Below are 17,072 nucleotides of genomic sequence, written 5' to 3'. Positions count from 1 at the left end.
GGCCATAAAACATGTACCCTGTTTCCTAAGGGAGGGAGGTTTTTATAGCCGTTATTTCCTGGTCCGCAAAAAAGATGGGAGTATGCGGCCATCTGCGTCATTTGAATCATACTTTTCGGACATACAAGTTCAAGATGCTGACACTCAAACTTATCGTGCCACAGATTCAATTCGAGGACTGGTTTATGACGATAGATCTGAAAGATGCATATTTCCACATAGGAATATCACCCAGTCACAGGAAGTCCCTGAGGTTTGCGTTTAGAGACAACGCATACCAATTTCGGTTTCTCCCCTTCAGGCTAGCTTTATCCTGTTGCCCCTTCACAAAGTGCATGGATGCTGGTCTGGCTTCCTTGTGACTCCAGGGCATCTGGGTACTAAACTACCTGGACGACTGGTTAATTCTAGCACAATCCAGGGAACAGGCGGTTCAACATCGAGATGTTGTTCTCGCCCAGATGAGGAGCTTGGGGCTCAGGTTGAACCTCAAGAAAAGTATGCTTTCTCCAGTGCAGAGGACAACTTTTCTAGGGGTTATATGGGATTGTACTACGATGAGGGCGTTTTTATTCCCAACACGTGTAGGATCAATTCTATCAACCTTGAGCAAGATAAAGCTAGGTCTTGGCATCCCCTCCAGTCTCTACGAGAGACTGTTGGGCCTTATAGCAGCAGCAGACAACGTCATACCGTTGGGCCTATTGCACGAGACCGTTTCAGTGGTGGCTGAAAAGTTGGGGGTTTCATCCAAGGATGAAACCTCTGAGAGTACTCAGTGTCACGCGGAGATGCCTACGTGCTTTGAGTATTTGGAGGTGTCCGCAGTTTCTAGCTTCGGGTCACACTCTATGGGCGTCTCCTTATCGCAAGACGGTAATGACAGATGCATCCCTCACGGGCTGGAGTGCAGTCTTAGATGGCTGTCCAGCTCTTTGGAGCGGCCCTCATCTGAGGTGGCATATAAATCGCCTAGAGATGCAGGCCATATTCCTAGCACTGAAATTCTTTCTTCCTCAATTGAGAGGTCACCATGTCCTAGTTGTGTCAGACAACACAGCGGTGGTCTCATATATTAACCACCAGGGAGGGTTACGTTCACGCCCCCTGTTCAGGCAGGCGCAACTAATCTTTCTCTGGGCAGAGAGAAAGTTCTTGTCAGTGAGTGTAATGTACATTCTGGGCAGCCGGAATGTAGGAGCAGACATACTGTCGAGGCAGGCACTGAGGCCTGGGGGTTGGAGGCTCCATCCACAAGTGGTGGAGTCCATATGGCGGAGGTTCAGACAAGCAGAAGTGGATGTATTCAACTCCGAGGAGACAACACACTGCCCGCTGTGGTTCGCCCTCACTCCTCCCACACCATTAGGGCTGGACGCCATGGTGCACACGTAGCCGAGGTCATGTCTATATACTTTTCCTCCGATCGCTCTGCTCCCACAAGTTTTAGCGAGAGTTCACCAAGACCGTCTACATCTGCTGCTAGTAGCACCTTATTGGCCAGCTCGAATATGGTTCTCGGAGATAATTTCCCTACTCGACAGTACTCCTTGGGAGATTCCCATCCACAGGGATCTACTGTCTCAAGCCGGAGGACTGATTTATCACCCTCGGCCAGAACTATGGAAACTGTGGGTCTGGCCCCTGAGGGGCACCAGCTCATAGATTCTGGTCTCACAACTGAGGTTGTAGAGACCATGTTAAACGCTAGAGCACCACCCACAAGTAAATTGTATGCGCTCAAGTGGCGGCTTTTTGACTTGTGGTGTGAGGAACATCAACTAGACTCAATGAACTGCTAACTGCTAACTGATAATAGAGGCTGGCGGCATGGTTCACAGGTGCCAAATATATATATCATGCGACACGCTTAATTGCCATATCACCTGATCATGGCAGGCCTATAAGTAGAGGCATGAATTTACACAAGCTTCAGATAACGGTCACGCGCACAAGGGCGCTCCCCATACTGTTATGCTAAACGCAACGTCCCTGTTCCCTGAGAAGGGAACGAGTTACATGCATAACCCAGACGATATTTGTCACATTAGTAGTTTTGCTGAATTCTCAGTTGACACTTCATTGGGCTTGTTCTACATTTACATTTACATTTATTCATTTAGCAGACACTTTTATCCAAAGCGGCTTACAAATGAGAAAATACAAGCAAAAGTTTATTTAAAAAATAAATAAATAAAATAAAATAAATTTTAAAAAGGCAAAAAAATAAAAAAGGTTCTACAATGTACAGAAAAAAAATTCTGTTTTAAGAAATACTTCAAAGACTGGGAGCGGGAAAGAGGGATTATGGAGTTAGCTGAGTTATTTGCCAAACATCTCCCTATTCTGTTCTGTCTAAAGCTTTAATATAAGTGTTGGTCTGCCATTATGTTTTCTAAATTCTCTGTAGCAGTACAGAGTGCTGCATTGTTAATGAACAAGTTCCCAATGTGGGTTCCAGTCTGTGTTCAGTCAGTGAAGTAGGGGGTCAGAGAGATTCAACAACCTCACACACACACACACACAGTATGGTTTCAGTAGGATGGCTGGTAATTTACCACGTCTCACTCATTAACATGCTCAGGGAGGGTCAGACCATCCCTGCTGTGTTTCAGTCTGTCACACACTCACTCATACAGACACAGATATGATCATCTACCACATGCCTGCTGTTATACAGTATTTATGTTAGTGTGAATCAGATTACGTGTGTATACACTTTCTTTAATGCTAGAACGAGTTCACTACCGAAACATCTACCATACCATAATTCTAGTTAAATACATCAAACGAGAGTTTCACATTCTTCAGTAATTCAAGAGCAGTTACTAAGTCAATATCAAGTGTTTATAAAAGGTTGTTTTTTTTTAAAACTAAAATCTAAAATAATAACATTATTATAAAAAATAAAATAAGAAAATAAAATTAAAACAAAATTTTAGAAAAATGCATGTGTTACTGTTTGGATGAAAGGCAAATGATTGTATCCCTAGGCTTTTCAAGGGTCTTGCTCAATCCCCCAACAGTGGACTTTAAGTCTTTAAGTGGAATATAAATCATGGGACTAGAGCTACCACTGCTATTGTCTATGGTGAAACAATGATTGAAAATAAATAAATAAATAAATAAATAGAATTTTATATATATATATATATATATATATATATATATATATATATATATATATATACAGTGAGGGAAAAAAGTATTTGATCCCCTGCTGATTTTGTACGTTTGCCCACTGACAAAGAAATGATCATTCTATAATTTTAATGGTAGTTGTATTTGAACAGTGAGAGACAGAATAACAAAAAAATCCAGAAAAACGCATGTCAAAAATTTTATAAATTGATTTGCATTTTAATGAGGGAAATAAGTATTTGACCCCTCTGCAAAACATGACTTAGTACTTGGTTTAAAAACCCTTGTTGACAATCACAGAGGTCAGACGTTTCTTGTAGTTGGCCACCAGGTTTGCACACATCTCAGGAGGGATTTTGTCCCACTCCTCTTTGCAGATCTTCTCCAAATCATTAAGGTTTCGAGGCTGACATTTGGCAACTCGAACCTTCAGCTCTCTCCACAGATTTTCTATGGGATTTAGGTCTGGAGACTGTCTAGGTCACTCCAGGACCTTAATGTGCTTCTTCTTGAGCCACTCCTTTGTTGCCTTGGCCGTGTGTTTTGGGTCATTGTCATGTTGGAATATCCATCCACGACCCATTTTCAATGCCCTGTCTGAGGGAAGGAGGTTTTCACCCACGTTTTGACAGTACATGGCCCCGTCCATCGTTCCTTTGATGCGGTGAAGTTGTCCTGTCCCCTTAGCAGAAAAAAACTCCCAAAGCATAATGTTTCCACCTCCATGTTTGACGGTGAGGATGGTGTTCCAGGGGTCATAGGCAGCATTCCTCCTCCTCCAAACACGGCGAGTTGAGTTGATGCCAAAGAGCTCCATTTTGGTCTCATCTGACCTCAACACTTTCTCCCAGTTGTCCTCTGAATCATTCAGATGTTCATTGGCAAACTTCAAACGGGCATATATATGTGCTTTCTTGAGCAGCAGACCTTGCGCGCGCTGCAGGATTTCAGTCCTTCACGGCGTAGTGTGTTACCAATTGTTTTCTTGGTGACTATGGTCCCAGCTGCCTTGAGATCATTGACAAGATTCTCCCGTGTAGTTCTGGGCTGATTCCTCACTGTTCTCATGATCATTGCAACTCCACGAGGTGAGATCTTGCATGGAGCCCCAGGCCGAGGGAGATTGACAGTTATTTTGTGCTTCTTCCATTTGCGAATAATCGCACCAACTGTTGTCCCCTTCTCACCAAGCTGCTTGGCAATAGTCTTGTAGCCCATTCCAGACTTGTGTAGGTCTACAATCTTGTCCCTGACATCCTTGGAGAGCTCTTTGGTCTTGGCCATGGTGGAGAGTTTGGAATCTGATTGATTGATTGCTTCTGTGGACAGGTGTCTTTTATACAGGTAACAAACTGATATTAGGAGCACTCCCTTTAACAGTGTGCTCCTAATCTCAGCTCGTTACCTGTATAAAAGACACCTGGGAGCCAGAAATCTTTCTGATTGAGAGGGGGTCAAATACTTTTTTCTCTCATTAAAATGCAAATTAATTTATAAAATTTTTGACATGCGTTTTTCTGGATTTTTTTGTTGTTATTCTGTCTCTCACTGTTCAAATACAACTACCATTAAAATTATAGACTGATCATTTCTTTGTCAGTGGGCAAACGTACAAAATCAGCAGGGGATCAAATACTTTTTTCCCTCACTATATATATATATATATATATATATATATATATATATATATATATATATATATATATATATTAGTCAACTAGAAAAAACAGATTTGGTCTTGCTTTCTGAAAATAATTTTTCTTATCATTTATATGTTCTCCCAACACCTCGTCCAACCAGAACAACATTATTGAGAAAACAGGCCTGTCGAACTGCAAGCATCTGATTTAGCTCTGGTTTTCATGACATTAAATAATGGATCAGCAAATTTCTCCTTAGTTTTGAAACAACAATTTCAAAGAATATGTCTGCTTATACTGATGTGCGAAGCATGTCTGTCTTTATTATGAAGACTAATAGCAAGCTAATTAATATTAATGAACACTAGGAGTCTGCTTTATGATTTTTAATCAGTAGTAGCCAGTAACCAGGAAAATGGGCTATCAGTTAGAGAATATATAGCCATTATTTTCAGAGTAAAAACTTAGGAAAAATACATACATTCCTGAAAAGAACTTATTCCTTAATAATAAGCATCAACTTCCTGAGACACATTTTGTATCTGTTCTAAAACAATTAAATAAAAGCACCTCTTGGGAGTGGACATAAGACTTTTGGGCCCCATGGTGCAAGTACTGATCAAACAACAAAACAGGAACAAAAGAGGAAACTGCTGGATGAATCCAAAGGGCAACTTAAAAGTAATTGAAAATGTGTGTCCACTTCAAAGGAATTCCAAGTGTGTGTCCACTGACTTCAGCCAACAAAATCAGGACACATGCAAGGCTCTTCTTCTGCATGCAGTCCATGTCCTCAGTCTTACCCCTCTGGCCTGTCAACGCAAGCATCGCCTAGCAACAGGCGAAGTGTGCCTGGCAACAGCCTCCACCATGCCCCTGGGGTTCTTTCTGCTAGACGGTGAAAGACAATGCGTACTAATCATATCGTCAGTCACCTTAACATCCTTCATTTGTCAACAGAGATGCACCAGAGCTTTTCATAACTCTCTTAAAGTTACACGCACACACACACACACACACACACACACACACACACACACACACACACACACACACACACACATTCTTCACTCCCTCTTGTCTGTCTTTGCAGAATGCCCAACCGTTCCCATCCATACACTGAAGCTCATTAGCTGCTAATGACCTGTAGCATTGGTCAAGTCTGGAGAGGGTTCTCACACACAATGAATGTGCCCCTCTCCATGCCACTTAGATGCTAGGGATGGGCGATATGGACTTAAAACTATATCACAATATTTTCTGGTATTTTATTGTGATAACGATATCAGTGATGATATCAATATAGTACCATGCACCACTGTTTTTAGCTACAAGTGATATCTGTGATCTTGACATTGATTAACATTGATCTAAAAGTAAAACTGATTTTCTGTAACCAAACCAGTTCCAGATTGTAGAGCTAGCTAATCGTTTAGTGATAAACTCCTCCTCAGCTTCACGTCCGCATTCCGCCGTACTTCTTTTCATTCTGCAGGTGAGCTGCGAATGAGTCGCACACAGAAATACATTATCAACTAGGCTTTAGCGTTATTATCACAGGAAGACTAATTCTTATTGTGGGGAGAATTTCTACCGGTATATCACAAACGATAAGATATCGCCCATCCCTAATTAGATACAGTCCTTCACTGCAGGTTCGTCAAATCTGAATGAATGCATTACAAACAATATAGCTGCAGGAGTTTTTTGCACACTTGCAAATTCAAATGCACTTAGACACAGAAACCTAACAACTTTTCGCTTTTAGTTTAAAGTCAGAAGAAGATGTTTGACTGAAGCAGAACATCACGGTTAAAGTGACTGCAAGTGATTAAAGTGTGAGGGTAGCGGCAACGAGACACGACCGAGTTACTGAAAAGCTGCTGCATGACTCTCCTTTTGAGGTTTCTGCACTATGTCTGAAAAAAATAAATAAAACACTAAGCCATTAGACAGCATGAAATGGTGCATGCCTGTGGAGGACACACACTGGTGAAGGACGACCCCATTATGTAGCAGATCCATATGCTCCAGGCACTCGATAGCCTGTTTGATAACTCAACAGCTGCTTGTTTTGAAAGGAGCAATAAAGTCACTAAGGACTGCCATGGCTCAGGAGATTAACCCACAGGGGTGTGAAGGTCAGGGGAAGGCTCTGATCACTTCTAAAAGCCCTTTGAGAGAGTGTGTGTGTGTGTGTGTGTGTGTGTGTGTGTGTGTGTGTGTCAGTGGGTCAGACACATAATGCGGATGACATAATGAGGATACAAGCACAATGGCGGGCCAATTCTTTTATCTAACCATCTGGTATGGAGATATTTGGGCCACACTGTGCAGCAAACTGAATGTTGGATACACACTCACACACACACATACACAAATACGCACACACACAGTACATGCAAAAGGGTTGTGGACAGAGCGAGAGGGAGAGACAACAAATCTACGTTACACCAGATTAAGGAGTAGTGTTGCGTCTGATCCAGATTAACAGATTAACACGTTTTGACCTTCCGTCCATGCTGAGACAGCAGTTTTTCAGCAGTTCTTTCGAAAACGCTCTCCTTAGTGGACAGAAAACAGAGCTATTCAAAAACAATGACGTGTTTTTAGTGATGTGACTCAGTCAAGTGACCCATTGAACTCAAAACAAACAAGATGGTGGACGATGTTGTAGTGCAGTTGTTGTGCCTGCTATCCAGTTTGATAGTGCTGTTAAAGATTAATGTCACTTTGTACAACCTTCAGATCACATTTCTAAAAAAAAAAGCCTGATGGAAATGATGCAGGCCAAAGCTGCTTACCTTTTTACACGTGTGCAGTGTAGGGATGTAAGCGTTTCAGTGTGGACGAGCGATTTTTGGAAACGTTCGAATACGCCAGTGTAGACGGAGAGAGTTTTTAAAACAAAGATGCAGTTTTCAGATCTATCCGGATTAATGTGGACGTAGCCTTTACAAACAATAGGCCAAAACAGATAAAGCAAAATCATGGCTGTTGTCACCACAGCACAGCAAAACCTCATTTTAAACAGGCAAATATTAAATAAATGGAAGTTTGTGTTGGGAAATTACGCTTTCAATACCGCAAACCACTCCTACTATCCATTACTGCTGTGCTTGTTAGCTGAGATTAGTGATGGCACACGCTCTTTAAGCCCACCTCCTAAATCTGATACCAGGTTCATTCATGTCATCCCTGACTTCCTGGCATTTCCCGGTTTGTTGTTGTCTAAATTGGTAGCTTGGGAGATAATTGGGTTCTTACAAAACAGCTTCTGTAGATCTATACAGAATGTTTGTACACATACATGTAGAAGGTACTTCTGGTCAACAACAGACGTTGCTTGTTTTCTGAAGCAGTAAATAATAGTATATAGTAAATAATAGTATATTGTAATCAGCTTTATCTAACATTATGAAATATTTCACTACAAATACAATTTGGAGCGTTGTTTTATAGGTGTGGTTCAAATGCATTCTTAGTGCCATTAAGAGCTGCATGGATCGAACTTGGGTTGCCAGGACTAGCACACGACTAGATGAGACTAGCAGGTCATCTGGCACAAACATGCAATTAACCTACAACAGTGTTTTTCCAGTTCATAGTTCTTTCTGGATTAAGGTTATATGGGAGAATATAATAATAAGGTCACAAAGTTTGCTAATTTGCGAACCTACATCCAGGACATTTAGTGCATAGATTTAGAGCAAACGCATCAGCTAATAAACTCATCAACAAAGTGTTTTGAGTACAGCTGGTATTTTACATCAGATACAACAATAAAACCATCACTCCCAGATTTTGCGATTTTGTGATCGCAGAAATGAGCACTATTTCTGTGTGTGTGTGTATGTGCGATTGGGCTTGCAATATTTCAAAAGCAGAGCAGATTTTCCACAGCATCTGGTCGAGACGCGTCAATTCAGCCAAAGCCCTCTTTGAATTCATGTGTGTTGAACATGATTACATCTAAAAGGTCTCATTTATCAACAAACATCACCGCGAAAGTCCGTGCAAAACAATTTCGCGCAATTGCAATGTTGCCAATTCAAGTAGTTTTTAACAACATTAGGGCAAGATAACAACACTAGCGCACAATTGCACATACTGTTAGTGGGAAAAAGGTACAGTTTTTAAATAGCACATAATGCTCAATCACTCAACAGTGCAAAAAGACGAATGTAAATGTGCAGTCTATTTGTAGTCACAACTAACTGTCACAACAACAAATAAAAATGAAAGCGCACCTATTGTTTTGACACGTGCCTAATATTGTTTGAAAGGTCTCATACAATAGATTTACATGCATCCAAGGTCAAAAACACTTTAATGGGCTCATAAATTAAATTGCAGCATTACCTTTGTGTCACAAATGATCCGTTAAATGATCCGTTCTAAAGGATTCATTCTAAACTCCTCCTTTCAGAGAGCATACTCTGCTCTGATTGGTCAGATGTCCCAGTCTGTTGTGATTGTTCTACCGCTGTCAACGAGCAGTCGATGAAGACCAGAGGTGGGGCTTCTTGTTACAAACCTACGTAGGTTAGTACAGGAAGTAAGTTGGGAATTACTAACGATTCGTTTCAGCTGTTCAGAATCGGTTCCTTCTTTTGGGAGTCAATAACTCCGTTTGTCATGCGCTTTGATTTTTAAAACTTTTTGAAAGACTTTTTTACATTCACAAACAACTCTATATCACTAAATGAAAGATAATATTTGAAAAACCATAATAGGTGCACTTAAAAAATAAATAATAATAAAAAAAAACATTGCCTGGTCTTTTTTCAGTCATCAATTGTGCAGATGTGTGAGCCTGTGACCACTCAGATTCCTGTTCGCGGCTGACAGGCGTTGAACCTGATGTGGTCTGCTGTTGTAGTCCATCCGCCTGAAAGGTTCGACGTGTTGACTGTTCCAAGATGCTTTTCTGCTTACCATGGTTGTAAAGAGTGTCAGCTCAGTGTCAGCCTGTCAGCTCAAACAAGTCTGGCTATTCTCCTCTGACCTCTCTCATCAATAAGCACCCACAGAACCGCCGCTCACTGGATGTTTTATTGTTTTCCGCACCGTTCTGTGTAAATTCTCCAGACTGTGTGAAAATCTAGTATCAACATCCATGACACAGAGATGGCATTTTTCCTCATTCTGATGCTTGATGTGAACAATAACTGAAGCTTTTGAGCATTTTTTAAACTGTTTTTGAGGACATTTAAAAACTACCCTTAGACTACAATTATAATGAGCTTGAATAAACACATTCTTTATTCTTTTTTCATAAAAATGAAAATGTGTCATAAATGCTTATAGATGCAGTGGATTGGGAATACACTGCAATATTCATTTAAATGCTCATATCTACACCAATCATCAATACCCATTATGGTGTAACATGTTTTGCTCTGTCTCTCACTGAATCAGACATGCAGCCTCCGTTTGGCAGATAACACCCAGCTGATCAGCTGACCACTGCTGGCCTGCCAAAACTGGCAAGTGTGTGTGTTTATGTGTGAGTGTGTGTGTGTGTGTGTGTGTGTGTGTGTGTGTGTGTGTGTGTGTGTGTGTGTGTATGTGTGTCACATGACCCTTGGTGAACACAGACAAACTGTGTGTTTCAGGGTGGTGTGCGTGCTTATGCATAGTTTGTTTCACACAGAGAGATTCACTAATGATTAATAGACTTCAAAGCCACTTTGAAAATATGAAGAAAAGATATAAAGCTGGTGAGCAAAACCAGAGAAGGAAGCTTCGTACACATGTATACGCACACACATACGCACGCACAAACACGCACAGGCCCCTTAAAAAGACACTCTTAATAAACACACTTAAAAAGAAAGCACATGAGTGAGCTTGTGTTTTAGTGAGCTTGACCCTGGGACTGGCAGACACACACTGGTGTACATAAACACAGGTGAAGTGCATGTGTGTGTATGGTTATGAAAGCATAGCATAATGAGAAACGCTATAACGGATTAAAAACAGCATACAGGGTTTGTTCTACAGAAAACAGCAAATAACAAACAGTCTACACATACACATACACCCATACACAGTCTACACTTCTAAGCTTTTCAATTCAATAAAACATTTACGTATCATAGTTTCAGTGAGAACGAAACGTCATTGGGGGAATCACATTTATCTTATGCAGATGCTACATTTTTTGCAGCGCTTAAAAAATGCACCATGCTCATAAATGGATTTTACTCGTTACTATTTAAGAGAGCTCTTAAATTCTTTTCTCCATTAGTAAAATAAATGGAGACCTGGTGCCAGTACCAATATGCTATGAAACGCAGTGGCTCAGGAACAGCAGCCTCAGTGCCAGCTGAGTGGATCATGATAAAGTCACTACACAAAAACGGTGGCTACATCTCCAAACCGAATAGAGACCTGGCCATGACAAACCGTTACTAGACACGTGTCAGACTGTTTGGGAGACTGTATGGCTTTGTAATCATTTTCACAACACAGCTGAGTGAAACCTTCTGAATAGCTTTATAACAAAACAAAGAAGACAAAGAAATTACATTTAGAATTTATAAAAAAAAAAAAATTGGTCAAATAGCGTATGCTAAGATCCATCCTAGAGATCGACAGATGTTCATTTTTTTTTATACGATTGCGATTATTTGCATATTTACGTGCCCGATAACCGATATCCAAAACCAATATTTATTTATTGTTTTACTTCTGTTTTTGACACAATGATAACAACACTACTGAACAGAACAAACTGTTTTATCTATAACAATTTGGTCAATTTCACTTCCTCCTCGCATAAACAACTCTAATTTATACACCAGTAAATACAGGGGTCTGAAAGAGTGCAAGAAAATAAAAAATAAAGTGCACTGTTACTAAAGTGCCTTTTTTTTTTTTTTAAATATAAAAGCTTTGATAAGGTAAACAAACAGGTAAAACAAATAAAGCACATTCTAACAGATAAATAAAAAACAGATGCAAAAAAAACAAAAAAAAAAACAGATGCAGTGGTGCAAAGGCGGTCCTACATGCAATTCTCAAAACACCCACAAGACAGCACCATTTATCGGTGGATCCGATATTAAAAAACCGATATCCGATTATGGAAAAATTCTTAAATATCAGGAAATATATGGGTAAAACCGATTATCGGTCGATCTCTAATCCATCCATCCATCCATTTTCTGTACTGCTTATCCTACATTGGGTCATGGGGAGCCTGGAGCCTATTCCACGGGACTCGGGACACAAGGTGGGGGACACACTGGACGGGGTACCACACTATCACAGTGGACAATCCCACACACACTCCCATTCACACACTACGGACAATTTAGAGATGCCGATCAGCCTAAAACACGTCTCTGGACTGGGAGAGGAAACCGGAGTACATGGAGGAAACCCCCAAAGCACGGGGAGAATGTGCAAACTACACATACGCAGGGTGGAGGTGGGCATCAAACCCCCAATCCCGGAGGTGTGAGGTGCGACGCCTCCCCACAAGAGGCACATTTTCCTCTTTCTGATCCAGATATATGAGGGAAACTATACAAACTGTATGGAAATTGGATATGGAAATGAGCCAGCAGTAAGTAAAAGAGCTCTCTAACACACACAGATGACTACATTGCTGATAATTCAGTTAATTTTAAGCAGATAATCATAGGTTCATAAATATTGCAGGGCATGTCAAAAGTTATAATATGAAACAACATAATTTTAATCAAGTATTTTGTGGAAATTACCCAGCTTTAAATGTATTGCAGTTGTTGTTCATGTGTAATATTGTATATGTTTTAAGTGTGCTTGTACTGTAACTCTGGGAATGTAAAGCACTTTGGTCAACTCGTGTTGCTTTTAAATGTGCTATATAAATAACTGTGATTGATTGATTGACTGATTGATTGATTGATTGATTGAGCTTTACTGGGCAGAGAATACATACTGTCTCCTACATAAAAATCTCATGAAGATTTTTTTAAACAAAATAACCAGATATTGCACACTAACAACAACTGATAAAACCTTTTCTGGACCAATGACCAAACATGACATTTAATGTCAAAAACAATCTTTTAAACCAGAGTCTCTCTGAGCATGAACTCAGCATTTGATGATATGATTACAGATGACACTCCAGCATGGTACTGAGGTTGTCTAAAGAGCCTGGCCACATGGAGCGCATATCATTTGAAGCGTGAAATATAACATGTCAAGGTGAACAGAACAGCCATGTTGTGGTCAGGTGTTCACACAAAACCAAGGAGCATTAGCTGCAGTAAATGAACAGCATCCTTCATGGTTAGAGTTGCATGAAACAAAAATCACACTGGTAGAATTTCCATGCAGTGACATCTGTTATGCAGCTTGACCCATTATGCATATTAGTCATGCACCACCATAGTGCTTTCACTGCCCGTAATATCAGATTAATCCTGACAGCTATCATATTCCAATGGCATTTGCTTATTTGTCTAAAGCTTAATTTTTTATTTGTGTGACTTTTCTTATATGACCAACTGTCATAACACAGCATCAATGTCAGCATTTTTTTTTATTTTGTCTTGTTCTTATTCTGTTTTTGAAAAAGCGGTTACCACTGGAGGCATGTGGATCAGAACAGCCAGCTGTAAATGTTAAAAGGCCTGTTTAACAAGCCTCATCACCTAGACCAAACTGTGCCATTTGATTAATTTTGTACACGGTTATCCTTCCATGATATAATCCACTGAGGCTGGGAGTGTGAGCAGAAAGGCACTGCTTTCTACATGCATGCTTATGTGCTTCTGTAAGATCAGAAGTGTGAGCAGGCTTTTTGCAGGCATGCTTATGTGTGTGATGTGTCAGTATGTAATCGGTGCTCTCTGCTGGAAATCAGTTTTCACCCCCTCTGTGATTCTCTTTGAAACCAATAGCAGAGTTTAGCGAGAGCAGATCCTGTGGTGAGAGGACTCAGCTGCAGATTTTGCACTAGCACGAATCCAGGCACACAATGCACTGTGCAGCTCCATATGGTCATCGGAGAGAGAGAGGGAGAGACAGAGGGAGAAAGGGAGAGACAGAGGGAGAGAGAGAGAGAGAGAGAGAGAGAGAGAGACATGCCTGTATATCATGCACTGATGACTCAGTCATTTTCAGTAAAAACTGATCCATTAGAAATGAAATGAAGCGACTATTCAACATGCACTGTAAGCTGATTTGGTTTAAAAGGATTTTTTTTTTTCAAAACTGTTTGGGATAACATTTTACAGTATTGTGGGCTTTTAGCCACATCTCTGGTAGTGCTGAAGCTGGGTTATAATAATCCGCTGCAGGTGACTTATCATGTCTTCTACAGAAAAATAATATTTATATGTATTCAGAGTCATTGCAACTTTCAGGTTGAAGACTTCATAATGTATGTAAGTGTCTACTTGGTGATTTGTTTGATAGACTGTTCTGTTCTGTTGTGTTTCCAACTTGTCACAGTCATATCTCTCATCATCCTTGGTGCAACCATGTGTTTTTGTCTGTGTGTGTGTGTGTGTGTGTGTGTGTGTGTGTGTGTGTGTGTGTGTGTGTGTGTGTGTGTGTGTGTGGTTTGCTGATGCTGAGCAGAACTGACTCAAGGCAGGCAGCCAGCAGCCCTGTAGCCAGCAGACATTGCCTCTAACTGCTTTTGCACAAAATAAAGTTCATTTTGAACAGGCATGATATACCTCATCTTTACCCTTGACTACTTTCACTGCAGTGTCTGCATGTTCTGATATACAGATAGCAGATATATCAGAAGTCAATGCCTATTTCTGCAGGTTTTAACAGGTATCTTGGTTTAACAGTCAATACAAATGCCCTCATTTCAATTAGCTTCCATCCAACCATTTTCTTTACTACTTATCCTACACAGGGTCGCAGAGAGTCTATCCCTATCCCAGGGGACTCGGGGCACAAGGCAGGGGACATCCTGGACGGGGTGCCAACCCATCGCAGGGCACAATCGCACACACAACTATTCACACACTACGGACAATTTAGAGATGCCGATCATCCTACATCACATGTCTTTGGACTGGGGGAGGAAACCGGAATACCCAGAGGAAACTCCCGAAGCACAGGGAGAACATGCAAACTCGAATCAAACCCCACAATCCTGGAGGTGTGAGGCAAATATGCTAAACACTAAGCCACTCCCTCATTTCCTTTAGCTTATGTGCTTATTTACATATTGCGATATTGCAAATTAAAAAAATTGTGACTTTTTTCAACGTTATGAATGATTGTCGATTTTGTTTTTACATAATACATTTGAAAAATTACGCAAGTTATTTATAAAGTATTTTATTTATTAGAATCGCGTTTGAAAAAATAGTAACAGCACCATCTATATAGCAAACAGTGCAAACAATGGTTCTTACAAGTAAGGGATTTTTTTAAAAACATAATTTACCCTATTTTATAGCTGTTACTATTTTTACACAACTTGAAAGTGAACCCCTCTTTCTCGACAGAGTAAATGGGGACCATGTCTTTCGTGCCATGTCTCAAATTACATCGCAACTGAGAAGTCAACTTGGGGTATTCTTCTCATATCCGCATTCCTTCTCTGTTTACTGACGTCAAATCAACATGGCTGCGCATAGCATCAGAAATAAACAAAGTAAAACTTCTTACTTTTAAATGAGTTATACTGTATTTAGAAGTATTAGCTTTAGATTAATCAGCATACAGACATATTCGTTTGGTTCAGTCTAAAACACTGACCAAACAGTTTGCTGTGTGAGAAAGTAAAGACATCTCTCATCCAAGTTAGCTGCCTAGCTTGTTGCTAACAAATTACAACCATGGGGACGTCCAGTTTCCCACTTCCTCTGTCGAACGTGCTGAGGTCGAAAATGACGTAATTCCGACCGGCGAATTACCGCTTAGGATGTAATGCGGCATTATATTTTACATGCACTTGTTCATGGTGTATATTTGTTTGTGTTTTTAATTTGTTTTAACTGTGCAGTGTTTTGGAGCAGCACAGGCTGTAGGAGGAGTTTATCAAGTAAAGAATGCTGTTTTTCCTTCGTATTTGATTAAACTATTAAATAGCATTTATGAACTCTTGTCTATTCAGTGAACTCTTGTGTCCTGTGGATGGGGGCAGGATCCTCCTGGAAGAGACCACTCCAATCAGGATAGAAATGTTTCATTACAGAAGGTGATCAGTCAGAGTTACTTTGGATTGCAGTGATCCTTCCCTCTAAGGGGAAAGTGCACCCAAACCATGGCAGCAAAAATCCAGCCCAATATTTTCATTTGTTATATATTTGTCTGTATAAATCAGACATATTATACAGTTGCAATCAAAATGATTCAACCTCCTTTGCAAATCAGGTTTATTGTCAAAATTAACAGACTTTCAACTGTTTGCAATGAGCAAATCCAACAACAGCAATTGAAATAGTTCAACACAACGAATGTGTCAAATGGTTTCTCCAAATTCAACTGAAAATGCAAATTATAATGATTTCTCCAGTCTCAAAATTATTCAACCCCTTCATAGCAAGCATCTTTAGTACTTAGTAGAGCACTGTTTTGCTGTTATGACCATGCTGCAAACGAGATGCATAGCTTCTGACAGCGTTCCTGAGGAATCTTAGCCCATTCCTCATGAGCAATGGCCTCCAGTAATATTCTTGGGTTTGCGTGCTGCAACCACCTTCTTCAAATCCCACCAGAGATTGTCTATGGGGTACAAGACTGTGATGGCCCTGTAGAATCTTCCAGGACTTCTTCTGCAACAATGCCTTGGTGGAATTTGAGGTATTCTTGGGATCATTGTCCTGTTGGAAGGTCCAAAGACACCCAAGCTTCAGCTTTCTCACAGACGGCATAGCGTTCTCTCCTAAGATTTCCTGATACTTCAATAGATCCATCTTGCCTTCCACACGCTGCAGGTTTCCAGTGCTAGAGGATGCAAAGCATCAACGAGCCACCACCATGCTTGCCAGTGGACAGAGTGTTCTTTCTTCATTCTTCTTCCTCCAGACATACCACTGATCCATCATGCCAAAAAGTTCCAGTTTTGTTTAATCGCTTCACAGAACAGAAACCCAAATCTTCTGTTTCTTATTTATATGATTTTGAGACGAATTTTCTTGTGCTTTTGGGTCAGTAGTGGTGTACATCTTGGAGTTCAGGCACGGAAACCTTCTGCATTTAGTACGCACTTTACTGTGCTCACTGAAACCTCAGTGTCTGTTGCAACCAAGTCTTGCTGCAGGTCTTTTGCAGTCACTCAAGGGTTTTTCACAACCTGCCTTCTCAGAAATCTGGTTG

At 40.5% G+C, this 17,072-nt stretch overlaps 1 protein-coding gene across 4 annotated transcripts in view; it reads right to left on the bottom strand.

Annotated features, from left to right (window-relative positions):
* The window catches only part of prkceb (protein kinase C, epsilon b), a 134,239-nt gene that overhangs the window by 79,934 nt on the left and 37,233 nt on the right, over positions 1–17,072 (bottom strand). The gene's annotated exons all lie outside the window — the stretch shown is intronic.

Source organism: Ictalurus punctatus, chromosome 3 (genome assembly GCF_001660625.3).
Source record: "Ictalurus punctatus breed USDA103 chromosome 3, Coco_2.0, whole genome shotgun sequence".
Taxonomy (NCBI): Eukaryota; Metazoa; Chordata; class Actinopteri; order Siluriformes; family Ictaluridae; genus Ictalurus; species Ictalurus punctatus.
The sequence above is the reverse complement of the archived record's forward strand: the minus strand, read 5'-3'. Positions and strand labels throughout refer to the sequence as shown.